The 21365-nt window shown below is 42.1% G+C and overlaps 1 protein-coding gene across 4 annotated transcripts in view; it reads right to left on the bottom strand.

The window, feature by feature from the left end:
- The window catches only part of NPAS2 (neuronal PAS domain protein 2), a 109696-nt gene that overhangs the window by 78023 nt on the left and 10308 nt on the right, over positions 1–21365 (bottom strand). Inside the window, exon 1 of one of the 4 annotated variants that reach the window (XM_064439039.1) lies at positions 16778–20278. The exons of the other annotated variants lie outside the window; for them this stretch is intronic. The gene's annotated coding sequence lies outside the window, so the exon portion shown is untranslated. Of the gene's footprint in view, positions 1–16777; positions 20279–21365 lie in introns of those variants that run through there. 4 annotated transcript variants of the gene reach the window in all.

Genomic DNA, 21365 nt, shown 5'->3' with positions numbered 1-21365 from the left:
AGCACAGACAACTAAAGAAACCCTGAGACTCACTTTCTCTATCTTCTCCCTCTGACCTTTCCTACCCTCATTTTTTGTGGTTCTTGGCATAAGGAAGAGTGAACAAGTGAAAGACAGAAGAAACACTACGTTCACAAACCTTCCTCCCTAATTCCGTACTTAATTTACACCTGCACTCCTGAGTCCAGGATATTTCACTATCTGACTTTTGTTAAAAAAGGGTAGCCTAATCAGAGGTTTAAATTGTAACAGATTTTTCTGGGCTTTTCTCCCCTTTAAGAGAAAACTGAAATATCTGCAGATTTCACTTTAGAACAATTTTTTATTTACTTCTTCATGAAAAAGAGCTCTATTATGCCTAATTTTGTTAGCATATATAGACTTCTGCCAGGTATATCTCTGAGAAAAAGGGAAAAAATTCCTGGCTTTTGAACACCATCAAAAATGCCCAATATTAAAGACAGAGCTGTAATGCGCACTAAGTACTTCTTGTCTTTTTTTTTGCTAGTTGACATGTCTTAAGCATTAAAATGACTAAGTAAATAACCAGAAAGATGGAAATAAAGAGTATCACCATTACTGACCCATTAACAAGAGGTTTCCGTAAGATCCAGATAAGATACGATGCAAGTAGACTTAAGGCCATAATGCACAAAACCATACAGCACAAACTCATATTCCTAGAAGAAACATTTGGAAAATAAACATCCATATGCATCATACGGCTAACAGCAGAGTGACTTCATAGTAACCTAACTGGAAATACTTTATTGTATAGGAAATATTTCAAAGGGTAAAATTTCAGCATTTATTTTAAATATTGCACATTTTTTTCTCATTCTGAAAAAAGCTATTTCTCAAATGCATTCAAATCAAGCTTTTCCCAAGTTTTCCAATCTTGTTTTTTCTATTTTGCATTGGGGAAAAAAAAAAGAAGAGGAGGAGGAGGAGGAGGGAATGGAGAGTAAAGATGAATTAAAGGGAGGACTGCCAAACAGGTGATAGCATTTTCTACCTGAAAATGGTATATTTTGATTAAAAAAAAAAACAACACCAGAAACACTTTGTGTATCTTTCAAAGAAATCTTTGGAACCCTGGTTTTATGGAAAACTGGAATACATCTCTTCACTGGAATAATTCAGATTTTCTGACTTTTTCAGTAAAAAGTAACGACCAGGAAGATGCATAAATGCTCCAGAATTTCATAAGCTACTTGCAGGCAGTGTCCACTGCTATAGGTGTTTCCCAGAACAAGAACTCCTAAACAACCTGTTGCTTCTTCCCCCACATTGGGTAATCATCACTGTGAGGCTTTGCTCCAGGAGGTGATGTGGGCACAACATGAACTGCCTGCACAGGTTTCCGGTCTGGGAGACCAGCAAGGGATGGTGGTCCTCTAAGAGGTGGTTCACGCCTTTCAATCAGAAAGCTTGTGTGGGCCTTCTCCCCCAAAAGTGGTAGGCGATGGTGAGCAGCCAACCAGACCCATAATTTCCAGTAAGAGAGCATGGTAAAGCTAAATAGTGGTGCTGCTTCACACCTGACCTCCCTTGCATGACTGGAGACTTGCTAGTACCATGTCTGTCGGTGCCCAATCCCAGGTATCAAGCAGGGAAATGGTCCTGCTGAGTGAGAGCTACAAGGCAGCTCTGAATTCTGCTCTTAAACAAGCTGAGGAAAATAATACCTTTACATTTCCACTTACATTGAGAATGCATAGTGGCAGCATGGCATGCAGCCGCATAGCGATGTTCTAGGGGAGCACGTGTCTTGAGATACACACACCCTGCTCTTATCAAAGGTTTGCTTCTAATTCGTGAGTAACTGAAACCCTTGTTAACACCTGTATTGTATGGATTTAATATGCTAATGTGTTAACCTCTCTAAAATATTTAATCCTAAAACTGTTTTACTTTCTTTTTTGGTACTCTTAAGTAGTTAGTCCTGCTAATTTAACCCCATCAGACTGAAAGGCATTAAATGAAATGTCTGGAAGGAATTAATTTAAGTGCTTATCAAAGACTGGTAATATCAGTTTCCACTGGTAAGTCAAATGAATGTATGTGAACTGGAGTCAGATACATTGATTCAGCTCTATTGTGAAAACGTAGCTTGGAGATAAATAGTACTACAGTTATTTGCCCAGGAAAATGTGCATCATCCTAATGGAAATGCTTTAATGACCTGGACTAAACTATCCGCACTCCCACTTTTTCAAAAGCAGTGCCAAAATACCGACAACAGCACGACATAGATGTCTGTTTTCTTCAGGTGTCCATTCTTCAATAAGGCATTGAGAAAAACAGTCTTTTCCCGCAAACATTTCTTGAGTCATATGTGTAGTAACTGCTGTACTTCTGCATAAAAAAACAACTTAGTAACACGGGACAATGTTCAGGGCCTGTTCTTGGGCTATAGTTAAAAGGCAAACTCAAATGCACCTTGCTGTGCTCTACTGGCATTTCAAAGGACAAGCTTGATACCCTAAACAAAGCTCATGTCTGCTGCTGAGCTGATCCCCAGAGCATCATTCTGTGTAAGGGGTTCATGGCTCAAAGACAGCACAGGCTGTCCAGCGTGGCCACTAATACAAATTTAGGAATGGCATCAGCTGGTGCCTGGCTTCTGAAAAACTGGAACTGAAGTGTTCTGGTTGGTTCCTCCAGACTGCAAGGCTGTGATTCAATCTAGGTTGATATTTATTAACTCTGGAGACTTCAGTTGCTCAAGTCTGTTAATGGTATGGCTGGAGCTGAGGCTGGGGCTAAGGACTGATGGGGATGAAAAGCAAGTGTTATTGCTGGGAAGAACAAAGCTTATAAAGCTCAGAAGAACGTATGTACAGTAAAGCACGACCATCTGTAGGGCTGGATGGGAATAGAGTGCTTTAGATTATGTTAGTCTGGGGTTTAATGGCATGGGTAGAACTAGAGATTGAACCCAAAGAGCTGAGTTAATTACTAGAACTCACAGGTCTTAAATGACACCCCAGTTACAGGCAGGGGCAAAATCCTGCCACAGGCCTCCCTATGCAAATGCAAAACTATGCCTTAGACTGGGCCAACATGTAGGCTTCCTCATCACTCATCCTTGTGCAGCATAATCTCTTAAATTTAATTTTCAGCCTTTTTGCTGATACATAGGATTTTTCAAGGGCTATTATTAGCTTACTGAAATGGAACTGCTGTTGATATTAAAAGCTTCAATACAAAATCAGAACAAAGTGACCTGAAAACAAGCACAGCTTCACTGTCTTGCCAAATATACACATTCTGGGAAGGCCTATCATGCACTGGCTGTGTGTGTTTAGAAGCTAACAAGGATTCGCATGCAGGTAGTTTAGGAATAATACTATTAAAGGCAGTAGGCCCATATTAAGAAAGGAGAAAGATAAACCATTTCTTCAGGCCATATCTCTGCTGCTGAGGAGAACAGTGTCTGGTGAGTGAATTTTTCCCTCTGAGTGAATGAGCAAGCGGGAGCATCAATCACTGATGTGAGGAGTCAAGCAGTTTACAGCTTTCTATGTTTTGTTATATTTGTATGTGACACAGGCTCATTAGCAAAGATTTTTAGGGTCCTTGCCTCTATCTTCTGCCATTGTCTCAGTGCCACAAAACAACAGCTCTGGCTGGAACACCACAGATGCTGGGACAAACCCTTTCTTGACTTGGGACCTGCACAAGTGTCCATGTTGTGGGAAGAATGACTATGAGCAATGTTAGAAAGCCTTGTAGGCTCACTAAACTGGATTGAGCACAGATGCCACCAGAGCAAATGGCTTGTGAGTAACAAGGCTGCTGGCGTATAGCAAGGATGAGGGTTAGCATTAGAGGTAGGGTTAAAGAATGGAGCAGTGGGCAGCAGTGGCTGTAGGAGTGTTAAATGGTAGACTCTGCAAGTTCAGCAGGGCTGCATGATGGCAGATGGTGTCAGGGCTGAAGAGCAGATAGTTGTTTGTACTGTGAGGAAGGGCATGTGAACTTCTTTTGATGTGCAAGTTAGGTTTAGAGATATGACAGAGATAGGAGTCTCACATCTGAATGGATCTCTGGGGTTGGGACCAGGCCTGGGGAAGAATGAGCCAATGACTGAAGACTATTTGTGGCTGTAAATCTGGGGTGCTGTTCCCTCTAAACCTCAAATGAAATCTTATCTTCTCTAAGTGCCTTAGGGGAACCTGCTACCATCCTACCATCCTGCCACCCTGGACCTTACACAATCCAAAAATTAATTAAATTCTTCAGATCCTCTTTCCCCTAATCCCAACTAAAAGCCAGTAAAACTTAGTGAAAAAGCCACCTCAGAAGAGGTCACTGGCCCTCACTGTAGCCGCAACAGGCCACACTGGCTGTACCAACAGACTGCACACCTCAGGCCTGCCTGTTTTTAACCCCAGCCCCCATCCTAAACCTAATCCTATCTTTAATAATCACCTGAAGACTCCTACCAGTTAAAAAAGCAAGTGTTAACTGTTTGAATCTTGCCTTGTCTGCCTCTCCCCGTAAAGATGTTGTAAGATCCAGCAGCAAACTGAACACCCATCCCTGTAATTCTGGCCACTCAGCTCTGCTCAATGTGTACCTCCAGCGTTCCTTACCTGTCCTGCAGCAACCCTCATGGGGCCAAAATACTGCTTAGAGTATTTGGTCCTGTCTATCTCCCTTCATATAAGCCTTCTGGCCTTGTGCAATCCAGGAATATTTCTCCTCCTTCAGTATTTCCACATCTAAAATTTAACCTTTTATGTTATCACAAACACTGTGTAGAAGTTGCCCAACATCTCCACCTTTCCCCCACAGCTGGCCATCAGCCTCTGCACCTACAGTTCCAAGAGCTGGGCTTCAGTCAGCAATAAACCTAGGTTTTCCTCTCATCATCTAGTATTAAAGTATATCCCAGTAGCAATCTCTTGTAGCAATAAACTGAATTCTCCTGCCCCTGTGATCGCTAGCAATAACCTGAATGTTAACCCCAGTTTTAATTTTCCTTACCCCAAGGCCAAGCAGAAGAACTTGGTCTATGTGGAATAAAGGGCTGAGAGTAGCTTCAAGCATGGTATGCCTTATTGACTTGGGCCCATCTTACCATTAGCATTTGGATCCAGAGGATTATGTTCACTGATGTGTGCTATAAGATGTGCATGGTGAGGGTGTTACAGTATCATATGAGTGAGGCCCATATAGCTATGTGTAGGCCTGTAGTCAGCATTAGGAAAAGCAGAGACTGAAGAGCTACATTTACTACTATGTCCTGCAAGTTCTTCTGATCCGGGAAGATATTGTGTTGCCTGGTTATGCCTATGCTTAGTAAAAGATATTTCAACTTTTTTCATACAGACCCTTTCTCTTCCTTCTCTACAAAAATATCAAACAAATGTCACTCAGTTTTTGACTCGTCGGAGAATTCCTTTGAAAAAGGAATGTCCTTCATGGTGAGGTGGCTGCCTTGGGCTGTCTGACTGCACTGCTATAAAGCAGTACTGCTCTGCTTCAGGAGGCTCCTATGGAGGTTCACTGTCAGTCCTACAGTGCCATTCCCCCACTCCCCACCTCAGCCTCACTAAAGATAAAGTAGGTATTACAGCCAAAGTCTGAGGGCCTGAAAAGCCACCTTTCTACCTTGCTTGAGCCCTGTCTGCCACGTTAACTAGCTTCCTGGCAGTGGGCTGCGTACTTTTAGAAATGTAGAGATGGGAAAATGCAAAGGCAAACTTTCTGCTTCAGGTCTGTGCAGGAATTCCCCATCTGGGATGTCCCACGCGAATAGCAGCCTGCCCATGGGTCAGTGAAGCATTCGCTGTTTTAACTGCTGTATTGCACATTTGACTGAAATTTTTCGTCCTGAAGAAGCTGGTTTTTTCTGGCACGTTTCTAGGAAAGTAGATTCTCAGTTTGCTGCCAGGTAGGAATGAAGAGTTGAGTTTTTAAGAGCACTGAGTGGCATATTAGCAAGTGTAAACGCTTCCAAAAAATGAAAGAGGACTATATTTCTGCTTCTGATGCACTGTTCTGTGCCAACTAACACTTTCTCAGTCACCTTTTCTTCCTCAAAGAGAACAGGTTGCAACAGATTGAAGTCTTCTCCCCTGCTATGTCAGGAGCCTTTATGTGACAATTACAACATCATTTTTGTTTTACGATCAGCTGAAGTCAGTTCAAAACAGCATGTCACCTCACACATGAAATAGCATGGCTTTATGTGACAGGGACTGGAATTTGGCAGGAGCGCTTCCTCATTTGCAGTCTGCTTTTTTCTGTCTCAATGTTTGACACTCAATGCAGAGTAACTTGAGTTTTGAAGTCAGTCAGGCTTATCTGGAGGAGTGACTCATCTAGGGCAAGCAGAGTAGCCAGCTCCTGCTTGCTCTGAGGGGAACTGAAATGTTAAGCAGTGGAGGAAGAGAAAAATTACAAATCCGTGACAGGGAAGACCTCAGACCTTCCAGATAAAACCCGTGATATTTATCAGCGGCTCTGTAAACAGCAAGCTTGGCACTCAGCGGGCAGTTTCTTTGTCTCCACACTGTCCATGGCGATTGCCTTTCTCTCCTGTTGCGCCCAGCTCATGTGCCACTGACAAGGCTGTCCTCAGAAAGTTCAAAGAGGAGCCAGATGGCTGTGCGTGAGTCCCCGGATCAGTGGATGTGGATCCTACTGATGTAATCAACAGCACCACATTTCTAGCTTTTTTTTGGTACATCTCTAGAATAGCAATTAGCCAAGAGCAGGTCTAAATGCTGTAGTGTTCAGAGCGATTTTGGCTTTCCCTGACAATTCACTTTTTCACATCATCTATTAGACCTATGAAAATAGTACAGCATTTCCCATTAGTAATCCCTTCCACTTGCCATTTCTTTTTTTTGTGGCCAGAGGAGACTAAGTGTGCAGTCACCTCACAAAAACCTTTCCAGAGCAACCACTACTATAATACTTCATCTGCCAAAACTGCTACCAGAATGAATTCAAGAAACCTCATCCTAAGCCCATCCACCATTCCCAATTTCTGTATGGCTCCTACTTCTTCCCTTTCCTGGTTGCTGACTTTTTCTTTTTAAATTGTTTATCTTTTAAAACCAAATGCACAAATAGACGGTGTCCATGTCACCCTACTCCTAAATCCTAGGCTAGGAGCAATGTTACAGGTGTGGAACAACTCATTGCATATGTGAGCCACTTAATCCTCCACCAAATCCAGATCCAAAAGGAAGCATTTGCAGATAATAAGTTTTGTGAGCAGCAAAACCAACACCAGTCGATATCCTACTGGTTTCTGTCAGAAAGCTCTCATGTAGGTGCTCAGGTGTCTGCAAGGACAGGTAGCTATTGCCACAAAACTTGAAGAAACTCAGTAGTTTTGAGATTTTTACCTTTCTCTCAAATGTAACAGATTGGCCAGCAGGTTCAGAAGACAGACAGGCACACACAGAACCACACAGACACAGTCCTTATTTCCCCCCATAAATCACTGTTATTATCTCTATACCTAAAGCAGGCAGGTTGCAAAGATTGGATCCTGTAAGGATTAACACACAGATAAATTAGAGGTTACATTACCTAACTTTTAGTAATCTGGGTTGTGGCTCATCTCACCTAACTTCAGGTCTTTATAGTACGGATGCTGACAGCAGCGGTAACTGTCAAAACTGCTTTTGTAGTCAATGGAGAGGAACAGGAACTCTTAGGGTATGAGTAATCCAGTTTTAAGAGAGTTATGAAAACTGATCAAATACTTCATGCTTGAGAAGTACCAGTTAATAGTAAAGGACCAGGCTCAGGCTAACCCCCTTCTCCTCTCTAGTTCTCCAGTTTCTCAGCAAACCCCATTACTGCCTTTCCACGTGTGTGCTTCCTCGCCTTCCTAAACAAATCAAATTCCTCTTCCTTCCTCTTCCAGGCCTCAGCCTCTTCACCTAGGCTAGCAAGTCTTCTCTTCCCCTCCAAAAGTGTACAAGGACAATAATCTGAAGGAAAAGAAATAAATCTTTTTCTTCAGAAAATAAACCATCAACTTTGTTTATATGATGACCCTTTATTTTATTATTCCTTCATACATGTGGCCTGGCATTTAGGTGCCCTCTCCTTGGATGGGCCTATCAGAAGCAGAGAGAAATCTACTGTATTAAATGCTCAGAAGCAGAATTCCAAAAGCACAAGATGGGGATTCAGGTCTAAGGGGAGTCTCTGAAATCACTTCGAGTTCATTCTTAAAAAGATATCAGGCTGTCAGACTGAGCATGTCCCTTTGACTTCAGTATTCCTTGACCTTTAAAAACCTAACCAAAGAGCATTAATACTCCACTGTTGTATTTTTGCAGGATAAATTACAAATGAGACCAGTGAGCGCATCTCAGATATGGTGGTCTTTCCTTTGGATGCTTGATATTCTATACAGCTAAGTGCCGCCTTAAGGCTGAGGAAAACTTTTGTATGCTTGATTTACAGTTTATTTGGAGGTTAAAAAGTGCATTTAATACTTTCATTTCCTTGTTCCCCTTTAAGTATTTTTTTTGCATATCCAGGCTGCAGTCCAGGAAAAATGCATGTTTTGCAGATATGTTTATCGACCTTTGCATTGTGATTTAGTAATATATATCATCTGGTACTTGTACATCCTAAAAAGCCAGTAAGGAAAGATGTTGAGCACATGTTCTAAAATAAGTATATGCTTTAAACATGCTATTAAATTGTAGTACTTGTTTTTCTTCATTTTCTAGATTTTTCCATTTCCTTTCCTGGAGTTTTAAGTCCTCTGGGGCATATCATAACATCCTTACTCAGACAAAACTACTTTTCTATTTACTTTGTTTAGGTTGAAAACTGCATGAGGCAGTAATATCCTCAAGACAAGTACTTTCCTATCGTTTGGGTCTGCAAAGTTGAGTTGTTTTTTGACCTAGTAACTACTGAACAAAATAATATTAAGGTCACCAGCCCTTTTCTGGCAGGGATTTTCTTAAAAATCCAGGGAGGGCTCCAGATTAGTAGTCATGGTGTTTATACAGGTCTTATGCATGATGGCTCACATGCGCTCAATTTTTTATACTGCTTATGTTTAAAAAATACAATGAAAGCAGTCTTAATCCTGCACGGAGACCACCTTTGTGGTTTCCACACTTCATCAATTCTGTTCAGACAATCAAGCACTTTGGAAGTTAAATTCTCCTTTATTACTTTCCATTTTGGTTTTGCACTTCTTCCTTTGAATTTTCTCTTGTGTTTGCCCTGCCCTCCATATTTATGTCTTTGTCTCAGGCTGTTGGGCAATGGGCTGTGGGGCTACTCCAGTGTCCAGGAAATAAGTTAGGAGAGAGCTCATCATTTTATCATCACCATGTTGTGTGACTTTTCACATCTTTTTTGTAATTGTAATTTCAATGGTCCCTTCAATACTGATGAAATTTATAACACGCGAGGAGGGCTCTCTCAGATTAAGCTGTTTTCGTGTGTATTAAAGGGCTTTCATGGAACATTAACCATGAGACATCAACTAAATGGAATGAGACTTTAACACAAGGTTGATGACCTATAGCTGGAAGTCAGTACCTTCCTCCCAGGAGAGCTACTTTGTAGTAGTTTCAGTTCATTCATTGGGACTACCTGTAAGATGCAGTCACTGTGATTAAGGAGGCCAGAATCTGTCCCTGTTGACAAAAGATTACTTTAACGCTTAAGATTTCCTTTGTGCAGCTTTTGCTTTGACTAGTGAGCACTTCATCAGGTGAGTCATCACCTTTCATTGGGACTAAAGCTTGCACAGCTTGATCCATCAAGATTTATGGGCATGCATGCGTATACCCCATTAAACTACATCACTGAAGTGAAGGACACAGCTTTGGAATAATGAGGTATTCACTGTGAGCAAGTAATATTAGACTGGGGCTAGAAACACATTGTGAGTATGTCGTCAAAGGAGGTGATTCCTCTGAAAAGGAATCTGAGCCAGGTAATATTTTGTGCAGCCAGGCCTAACGTTCAAGCAGCTTTTTCTGGAGTAGAAATCAGAAGCCTGAACCAGGTGTCCCATGTAATATAACAGGGAAAGAAGGACACCTTGAGGTATGATTCACAACCCAGAGGGAAAGATTTGTTGCCTAAAAATGGCCCTAACCACAGTCCTTAGGAAGGCACTGAAGTAGCAGAGTAAGGTAAGGTTTCAAGCCACACGCTTCTACTCTGCACTACCTCAGGAACATGCATTTCACTGGCTTGGTGAGCAAGCAGTTCAGGTTCTGCATCCTGAATGCTCAAGACCACAAACAGTGGGCCAGCCAAATGGCTCATGGCCACCAAATCAAGGATGCCTTTCTCCCCTCCTGCTCCTCTTGCTTTGCACATCCTTACTGCTGTTCCCTGCTGCTTCTGTGAGCTTATTCAATTCTGTAACTTGGCAAAAAAAAAAAAAAAAAGCACCATATTTTCCTTTTTTCCTTTTACTTTCTAATGTAGAGAGCTGAAGGAACTTCTGCAGAAGCCTCAGTAGGTTGGATGGCAGAAGACAACTGGCAGAAGCGCACAGCTAGGAGCGGGGGAGAAGGGCTGGCAAGCTGATGTTTGCCAGACTAGGGGTGCAAACAGGACTGGCCCTGCACCACTCAAGTGCACTCGGTGGTAGAGTGGACTTAAATAAGATGTAGTTTGTTGTGAAACCTCACCTTTCATCCCTCGATAGATCTGCCTGTGAATCCTCCCAGTTGCTCACAATGACTTCCCTGCATAGCCTCGCAAGGGACCCAGTTTGGGTCAATTTTGTCCCCAAAAATTAGAAATTGATTTGGGTAAGAAAACCACCATCTTTCCCAGGCAACAATGAGAGCATTATTCTGAGTATGAGCAATATCAGAATAACTACACAAAATCACATAATTGAATTGAAATTGTTTCATTTTAAATTAAAATTCATAACATCTTTCTGGAAGGTTGCAAAATCAACTTAAACTAAATGCTTATCAATTCTATTTTATTCCTTGTGAAGCCTTCCTTTCATCTCACACTATGAACCATAGAAATGCTGGAGTTTTTCCCTCAGACTTTGATCATTGTATTACCATGACAACAATGTATTTACTGTTGCTATAATAGATGGACTTCAGATGTTAACTGGATCCCTCGAATGTCCATGGGGGAGCTTTTGGTCTCCATATACCAGGATAAATGAAAGAATGACTCTCTCTCCTGAAGAGCTATCTAACAGGTGACTTATATTTGCTTTCAATTTCTGCCTGCTCTTTTAGCAGAGTCCACTGCCTTCCATCAGTTTTAAATCTACTGACTATTTTAATTATATAGAAAACCAGGTCAAACTTTCATTTACCAGCTTGCTTTGCTTTTTGCTGACGCACATAATCCAGCAAGTTAATGCATCAATCTGACAGGTTGTGACGTATGGACACCGCAAAAGTTTTTTTTCTTACTGTTTAGATTATTCCATTTTTCAGAGCTTTCCAGCCTTGCTCAGCAGAAGAGAAATATGTAAAGCTTTGTTCTTAAACAGCTCACAACTAAAGGATGATATTTTGCATACATATAGGCTTGGAGCGTAAAAATATGTGATAGAAACAAGACCTATTACTCTCCTGAAGACAAAGATGCATGAGAGTAATCAAGTCACTTCAACAATAAAAATAACTTCAAACTTAAGCACTAGTTTTAATACCTTGTTGAATTACAGATATAATACAAAACAGCACATGCAACTCCAGCTCAGCAAGCAATAAGCAATGTTGTTACAGCAAGATTCTTAAAGTTTGTATTTCCTTAGCTTAAAGAGTATATGAATACACAATAAAATTCCTTCTGCACAAGGTTTTGTAGAGAGTAAATTATAAATATACATAAAAAATTTCATTAATGCCTATCAATCTGCTTCTAAAAGATGTAATTAGAAGATCAGAAAACTAATTAGGAAGCCTGTTTGATCTCAAGAGTTTGGTTACATACTGACAATCTTGAAATAATTCATATCAGAAAGAACTGTTGAAGGTTTATATGGTTCTGAACATGAACAACTGATATCACAGAACCACAGAACGGCAGGGACACCTGGAGATCATCTTGTCCAACCCCCCTGCTTGAGCAGGGACACCCAGAGCAGGGGGCACATGACTGTGTCCAGGCAGAGTTTGAATGTCTCCAGGGAAGGAGACTCCACAGCCTCCCTGGGCAGCCTGTGCCACTGCGCTGGCACCCTCAAATATATTCTAAGATATAAAAATAGTGCATAATTCTTTAAAATGAAAATTATATCACTAAGTAATAAAAATTACTTTAGCTATTAGTAAGAAAAATTCTTTATTAGTCAATTTAAACCAGTTAGAATTTTTAATTTAAAATCCCAAAAGGCATACCAAAATATACCAAAACAGATATCAAGCAGCAGAAACACCTGAAAACAAACAAGAAAGCAGCATTGTGGACTCAATATTTATTATTTCTCAATTATGTACATTTCAAAATACAAATTACAAATTCTATGTCAAATTTAATCTTTTAAACTAGATTTTTAGCTGTCTAACTTACTAGAAACAAAGTTTCCAGGGAAATACTTTGCAATTAAACAAAATGCATATTTTTCCCCTTTGACCTGCCTCAAGCTTGCTGAACCACAAAGCCTGCCTTTCTAAAACAGATAAAGAGGCCAAAAAATTATGTGTGTTGAGTCAAAGTAGCAGAAAGTGGTGAACAGAACAGGGCGCATCAGGAAATGGCATCTAATGGCCTCAGCGCAGCCCCAAACTTCTGGGTCAAGAAGGCAAAATTTTGGTCACACTGAAGTTCAAAGGAGTCAGAATCTCATCCTAAATGTGTCTGTCACTGCTTTCCTGGTTCAAAGTAGATCTGAACCCTGTAGCTAGTCATTGGAAGTGCCCCGGCTTGGAAAGCTCAGCCAGCCACCACGTGCCATCTCCCCTGCCTGCTGTGGCACAGGGGATGTAAGGGAACTGGCCATTACCCAGAAATATCTTTGTATTGTGCCCATCCTGTTCTTCCAAATTATGTTTCGGGCCTGTTAGCAGCTAAAATAATTGAATTAGGCAGTGCTATTAATGGTGGCAGACATTGATTGTGTCCACTGCGGTAGGTACTCTGGCACTGCCTTCATGATTCAGCTGTGCTGTGCATAAAATAACACTTCTCAGCCCTGTTTTCATACATGACCACTTGTAGCCAGCAGAGCTACAAATGAGCTCCATTTTTCCAGTTTTCCTCTGACCCAAAGTTAAAGAAACAATAATTTTAAGAGAAAATGGAGGAGCTCCTCTAAGAAAAGCTTTGCTCAGTAAACGCATCTACAGCTTCACAGAATGATCAAGGAGAAAGTCTGAGGTCTTCAAGGTTTTATTAAGACTCGTGCATTTGGCTGCAGAAAATACGAATTTTATTCAGGGCTAGCCTCATTGGACCTCCCTCAGCTTTTGCCTTTTCTAGGGAGCGGTGTGGGGACAGTGCCTGCCAGGAAGCCTCGCCTGGTTCTTCCAGTTACAAGAACCTTTCTTGGTTACACACTTCCATCATCAAAACACTTAGGTTGAAAGTTTGCAGTCTGCACAGAGACCATCTTTGTGGTTTCAACACTCTCATCAATTGCCAAAGTTTAATAAAACTGAAGCCATTACCCTACTACATGGAGATTAATGTTGTCATTTCAGAAATGGCTTGGGCCAGGTTAAGCTAGCGTCACTGGCACAAAAGCAGTCACATCCTTCCCCTGTCCCCTCAGCTTACGCCAGTAGTTGTGAACTGATTGGGAACTGCCAGTGAATTAACCTGACTTAAATTGACTGGCAACAACCAAACAAAAAAATTATTTGATCATAGTGTGATCATTAAATCATTAAGTACTGACTCATAATGAATATGCAGGAAGTGAATAAATTACAATTACACAGGCAGACTTAATTATACTATTTCCTAATTTTTGAGTGCTCAACTTTGCGTCCATAGCAGTTAGCATTTAATGCAGTCTCTGTGAGTGTGTGACTTTGCTAAGTCTTTCAAAACATGGAAAACCTCATTAGTTGGAATTGTGACATTTCCAAAGTATCAGCAGCCTTCCAGTCACTTCAGCTAACAAGCTGTGGCAGCTGGAGTGCTCATAGGGTCCTGCTGTAGGTAGGGACAAGGGAGAGCAGTGAGAGGCAGGGATGAGATGCTCTCCCCCTGGGCTTTGAGGTAGCACAGGAGCACTGAGTTTGCCAGCACTGGGCTTCCCTCCCAGGTGCCCGTGTGAGTGAGCAGCCCCTGCCTGTTCCCCTGACCTCCAGCCTGACGCCTCCTTCTGTACCTCAGACTTCTCACTTCAGCCCCACACTTTAGGATGAGCATGTGATCATCTTTATTTCTGGCTTTCCAAGTCCCAGGTACTTCTCAAGCACCTCTGAGTGTCACCCTCTGCTTTCCAAGCCCACGTTCACACTTTGCTCAGCCCAAAGACTTCCTTGGCTTCTCCTCTAACCTCTTTCTTCCTACTGCACTGCACCCATGTTGCTACCCCTGATCTCCCTCTCCTAGGCTCAGCTCCATGCTCACTCCCTTCCTGGCACTCTCTTCCAGTTGTCCACAGCACTCTCTCCTTACCCAAGATTGTACTAGGGACTTTTTCTTCATCCCTCCTCTCTCCTCTCTCCCCACTGCCATGGACTGCAGCTCAAAGTTCCTTATCTCTCTTGCTCCTCATCCACTGTCCATGTTCCTTCTCCTGCTGGTCTTCATTTTCTACTCCATCCACTCTCTGTGTTCCCTCTTCTGCTGGTCCATTTTTCTCCCAGGCTCACTATCTCCTTGCCTGACCTGTACAACTTCCCTCAGTCAGTCTCAGCCTTACCTCCATTTCCTCACTCACAAGCTCCCCTCAGGACAAACCCCAGACCCACTTCTTTTCTCCTCCAGGACACTTGCATGTCCTGGAAAATATTAGCGGACACTGTAAAGTGGCTTAAACCCACACCAGCTCCAAAGGAAACTCCGCTTTCCTCCTTTGACACACCCCCACCCTGTTTGTGTGGCGGCACAATGAACCAGCTTAGGAAAACACAACAGCTGAAAATCCACATCCACACATAGAAGAGGTTACATTTCAGCAAGATCAGCTTCCTGCTCTGGTCCACTGGTCCAGGACAAGGGAAATAACGGAAATGAGTGTCCAGAAGTGGGAGCAGGGCAGGATCATTCTTTGCAGTAGCAGCAGAGACTTAAATGGATTAAAGCAGTCTTGCAACTATGGCTTTAACAAAAATGGGTAAGATTTGATAAAGCAATGGAAAATCAGTCTTAAATGGAAGAATACACTATGGGGGCAGTGCTGCCTGAGTTCACGCCAGAAATGTCTCACGACTCCCCAGTTACTGCTTTGTTCTTCAAGACAATTGTCTTGCAAAAGAGGTGTCGAACTCTGGCAGAGTGAGAGAGGATTCACATCAAAAAAACTTCTCCAAGAAACCCCTGTAGACTCACTGGGAAACAAGACTAGGGAGAAACATCCAAAAAGTTATTAACTCCAGATTAAAATGCAGAAAAAAAAGGTTGGCCTGAAGTGAGCCACTTCCTACCTTACAATCCCTGAAAAAATGTGATCTCCTCTATAGCCACGGTCCTGGTTAAAGTGCAAGAAGACATGCAAGAGTGAAGGCTATTCATCAGATGAGGTTCTGGAACTTATTATCCATATTCTATTTAGGTGTAGTCTGTATTTCAATTTTGGGTGGCATTGTCAGTGAGGAATGTGGAAAAACCTTCAATGAACCCTACGCTGGAAACATCTTTATGCCAACTCTACTACCCTCCCCCCAAACATCTTTTTGCTGGGATAGCTCATTCTTGTTCAGGGAAACAGTTTAGTTTTGCCAGTAAAGTAACTGCATACGATACGTATCTGCTAGAGAAAATCACCACTGTGCCCTCACATGTATTATTGTCAGCAAAGACCTTTAACAGCAGACAAGACCTGGCTTGCCAAAATGGCCTTCCTGCAGAAGCATTTCTACGCTCGGTCTGCAGTGCCTTTCTCTTTCTTTCTCTGTCTTGCAAAACATTAATCTAGATTCATAATTTAGATCCTCAAACGAAACAAAAAAGGTTACATCAGTGCCTGAATCAATTTAGGTTTTGCAGGCAAAACTGTGAACCAACATTTTTCATGAATAAAGTAGCTAGAAAGAGCCAAAAGGTTTGGGTATGTATTCACTGCTGACAAATACTTAATAATTCTCAGAAACCTTCCATGGCTGATGCAGTCTGAGTAATCCTCAGAGCTCTTAACATACAGCACCGCCTTTGCATACAGATCACCCAAAGTATTCTGCAAGAGAATGACGTCCTCTTTTTTGGATGATGGCTGGGTAAATCTTAAAACTGCCTAACATGAGGTTGCAGAACAACCAAACTAATTTTAATTATAAACCTACTTCACATCATCCAAGCCCTACGCAGAGAAATTCAAAATTAAGAGAAATGGGAGAATGAATGGGCAGATGAAAGTAAAAAGTGCAGGCCAGCTCCTCTTCTTGGGGCCATATCCAGATAAAAAATTGCCTCCCAGAAGAACAAGGCCCCTTTGTAGCACACTGATGTTCAGACAGTACGTCCCACTTCTCAGCTGCCACGCTACCACGATGACTGCTCCCTTTCCATCCAACCCGTCCTCGCTGTGCATACGTGAGTCAGACTGGGGACCTACTCAGCCCTTAAATATGTGCTTAAGTCTTTCCATATTCAGGAGAGAAACTCAGACGAAATTCTGAACAAATGTGTAATGAAAAGCATGTGCCTAAGTGTTTACCTGAATAAAGCTGCTTTGCTGAATCTGTGCTAAAATGTCAAGCGCACGTCAGGCGAGCTCAGGATCTTCCACAGTGCTTTCGCTCGCAGAGCCTCTGCCATGAAAAATGTTGCATCCCCAAGGGGGAAAAGTTTTTCCTGGAGAGCAGCCCAGAACGAAAGGAGCCATCAGATCAAAGATAAGTCTTACCTCCCCCACTACACCCCTCACTTCCCCAAACACCAGATCAAGGCAGAGGAGGTCTAGAAAAAAGGAGGGGAAAAAGATTTTTTTCTAACAGAGAAATAAGAGGTTTCCCGATCTCCCACTTGGTTTCTCCAAGCGATGCAGCTAGGAGCAGTCTGTTGCTTGCTTGGAAGCTCCTAGGCTGTGAGATGGGAAGTCATGGAGTGCAGGACTCAGGTTATTTATTGACATCTCCTGACTCCAAGCTGCTTCACAGCTTGGCGGTGTGCGGGAGGGTTTTCAGACTGACCACAGCAGGCTGACCTTTCCTCCTCCACAGACAGAATGGTCTCCAGCCTCCATGATTCAAGAAGCCATGGATACTTTTGTTTGTTGGCCATTATTCATTAGATTTGGGAGACTGAGCTGTTTAAGCTGAAACTTCTCAGGGTGAAGAAAAAAATGTTGCACATTTTACATTATCTCTTGCAAATATGAAAGCTTGCTGCGATCTTCAGATACAATATTTATGAATTGGTCTTTCAGCCAAATCCACTTTTGCATAAGGATACACAGCTGCCGGTACCCAAAAGTATGATACTTCCCAAATATATCTTTGCCATTTTTGAAATCATTCTAGAGGCTTGAAAATAATATTTCTTTCACTGTAAGTGAAATCTCTAGTTCTGATGTTTCAAACACGGTCTGAAATTAGCCGGGTTTTGTTTGTGTTTGTTTGTTTGTGCACAAGAATAATTGATTAAATCAGCACAAGCGTAACTGATTATACACTCTGAGAAAAGTACTGAGGAATTCAGCTGCGAAACTAGCAGCATTGTGAAGAGACTTACCCAATTTTTATGCTTACATCTCCTACATGGAATCCCCTCTTAATTATAAAGTAGCAAATTTGAAATCTGTCATCACCTCCCACCACTGGATATCTAGATTTTGAATGAATGTAACCTACATTTTTCGACACTTGAAGGAAATTTTTTTTAAGATGTCTCTTTAAACTTCTTTTTCACGAAAAGGCAAGATTTGCATAGAAGAATATTTAAATACTCACGACTTACAAAGAATGTCAGCCCTCTTTCATTAACCAGCATAATGACCCTCTAGTAGTTTCACACTGAGAAAAAAATCTGCAGAGAAATATGCCAAGCCTAATGCCAATTAGGACTTTGAAAATATATATATTATAGACCAGTCAAAAGAAATGTGAAATTCAAAGTTAAACATTGAACTTGTATCCTTCATTCCTCTGAAAAATAATCTATTTTTAATGGAAATAGAAAAGCTATCTTTATCAAATTTCTCACTCTGTTGACAACAATAAATCTATTGTTCAGATGTGGTTTAAATTGTTCTTTGGAAAAAGAGGGGTTTGAGAAAATCAAATAGAAATAGCATTAAAGAAGAATAAATTCCTTTTTAACTGGAATTACTTTATATATATGGCCTGTAGTTTTTGATACATTTTAGGTTTGACAGGGTAACAGGCGATTGGACACCATGAAAAATTATTTGTAACCATTACAATAATAGAAAATGTGTTTTCTTATTTAAGGGAGAATAAGAAAGTTTAGTGTTATGCCTTTTACTTTAAGAAGTATGTCTGCGGGGATCCAGATGCTAAGAAAGAGCAAGCTGATGACATTAGTTTGAAATGCTACACTATACATTAAGAAGGCATACACCTACTATTTATTTCACAAGCACAAATTAGGTCTTCTGGAAAAGAACTTGAATTTCAGTCAAACTTGCAAGAAAATAACAATACTTGGCACTTTCAAAATACTTTCCACCTGAAAAATGCAAATAATTAAGAGGTATCGGGGGGAACCAAGACATTGTGAAGGTAATCAATGGAGCCGGGACATCCAGGGAAAGCCCCAACTCCGTCAGGTGTTGCAGAGCTGGTAGCAACAATGCCTGGGGTGCACAGGGTACTGCCTAATGTATCCTAACCACTGAGATGGATCAATGCTCCAGAAAGCCTTCGCTGTGGCTCCTCTTCCTGCCAAAGATGTACTTGGTGCCCCAGAGCCCCCAGCTTAGTGCCCCACTCAAATACCTGGCTATGAATGGCACCCAGAATTGATCATAGCCTGCAATACTCTGTAAAGCTGCCCTAGTTTATGGATCAGAGAAGTGATGCAGAAAAGCATTATACATGTGGTCTAAGCTCGTAACAAAAGAATTATGAATAAAACCCATTTCTCTGGAGATTTTCAGTTTTGTCGCCTTCCACAAAACCCCTTTTACACAGACTTCAATATCCTTAAGTATTTTTTTCTGACTGCGATACTATGCCAAATATTTTTTTTATCAGTCTGAAACTCAATTTACTGCTGAAACCCTGCATGAATACTTCAGAGGAACTTCTGAGATCCTAACCAGAAGAGGACGAAAGATTACAGAGATGAATACTGTGCAAATAAATCTCTGCCTAAATCACCTGTCTTACAAACTGCTGCTTTGCCCTCAGGCAAGTACCTGAATAGAAGCACCTGTACTTAGAAGGGGTCTAAACACACTAAATTAAATTCCTGTGTACCTGCATGATGTATATCAACTTTCTACAGTGCTGTAGTCAGTGAAGGTGAAGATAACAGATAACTGAAAGAGAGCAAGACAGTAAGAGGAGGGAAGAAAGGAGGAGAGGGCAAGGTAGAGAGTGGAAGGTCCTAAGGCCTGACTGAATTAAAAATAGAAAAGATGCTAGTGAAGGAAGCTAAAGATTCAAAAATATGAATATAAAAGGAGAAGGAACAGTTAAAATACAAGGTCAGATAAAAAATAAAATTAAAAAATTAAAATAAAATATTATAATAATAATAATTTTAAAAACCACACACAAAAAAATCCAAGAAACCCTCAAAACCAAAAGCGACAGAGGAAGTTTAGACCTTTCAGAAGCTCAAGTCAGTAATTCTTTGTTAGCCAAACTCTCCTTGATATCAGTGGGAGTTTCGCCTTAATGAGGACAGCAGGATAGGCACCAAATGCAGCTTCATTTCTTATACCTAAATAACAGCAAGATGTAGCACGATATTCTGTTGCTGGAAAAGACAAAGGCCTGATAGCCTTCTCTGGTGGCGTGGCTGACTGGGTTGACGAAGGGAGAGCAGTGGATGTTGTTTACCTCGACTTCAGTAAGGTGTTTGACACTGTCTCCCATAACACCCTCATAGACAAGCTTAGGAAGTGTGAGTTGGATGAGTGGTCAGTGAGGTGGATTGAGAACTGGCTCAGCAACAGAGCTCAGAAACTCGTGATCAACAGGGCAGAGTCTGGATGGAGGCCTGTCACTAGCGGTGTTCCCCAGGGGTCTGTGTTGGATCCAGTCCTGTTCAATATATTCATCAATGACCTGGATGAAGGGACAGAGTGTAACCTCAGCAAGTTTGCTGATGATACCAAACCAGGAGGAGTGGCTGACACGCCAGAAGGCTGTGCTGCCATCCAATGAGACCTGGACAGGCTGGAGAGCTGGGCCAAGGGGAACCTCATGAAATTCAACAGGAGCAAGTGCAAGGTCCTGCACCTGGGGGGGAACAACCCCACGCACCAGGACAGGCTGGGGGCTGAACTACTGGAAAGAGGCTCCGCTGAGAAGGACCTGGGAGTGCTGGTGCACAGCAGGCTGACCCTGAGCCAGCACTGTGCCCTTGGGGCCAAGAAGGCCAATGGTATCCTGGGGTGCACTAAAAGCAGGTCAAGGGAGGTTATCCTCCCCCTCTACTCTGCCCCAGTGAGACCACATCTGAAGTACTGTGTCCAGTTCTGGGCCCCCCAGTTTAAGAAGGACAGGGAACTGCTCAAGCAAGTCCAGCAGAGAGCTACCAAGATGATCAGGGGGCTGGAGCATCTCCCTTTTGACAAAAGGCTGAGAGACCTGGGTTTGTTCAGCCTGGACAAGAGAAGACTGAGGGGGGAATCTTATCAATACTTATAAATATCTGAAGGGCGGGTGTCAAGAGGATGGGGTCGGGCTTTTTTCAGTGGTGCCCAACGACAGGCCAAGGGGCGATGGGCGCAAGTTGGAACACAGGAAGTTCCACCTCAATATGGGACAAAACTCCTTCCCTGTGAGGGTGCCAGCGCAGTGGCACAGGCTGCCCAGGGAGGGTGTGGAGTCTCCTTCCCTGGAGACATTCAAACCCCGCCTGGACGCGTTCCTGTGCCCCCTGCTCTGGGTGTCCCTGCTCAAGCAGGGGGGTTGGACGAGATGAACTCCAGGTGTCCCTTCCAACCTCTGCCATTCTGTGGTTCTGTGATTTCTGAATAAATATGGATATTAGGGGCCAAGCAGTATAAATGTAATTGCTATGACTAGCTGAGTTACATCAGTGTGCATCAGTTGACAATAAGGTCCTTTGTGCTGGAAAGAAATAAAAAAGATGAAAAAACTGACTTG

Source organism: Phalacrocorax carbo, chromosome 1 (assembly GCF_963921805.1).
Source record: "Phalacrocorax carbo chromosome 1, bPhaCar2.1, whole genome shotgun sequence".
Taxonomy (NCBI): domain Eukaryota; kingdom Metazoa; phylum Chordata; class Aves; order Suliformes; family Phalacrocoracidae; genus Phalacrocorax; species Phalacrocorax carbo.
This window is presented reverse-complemented; position numbering and strand designations above follow the sequence as displayed.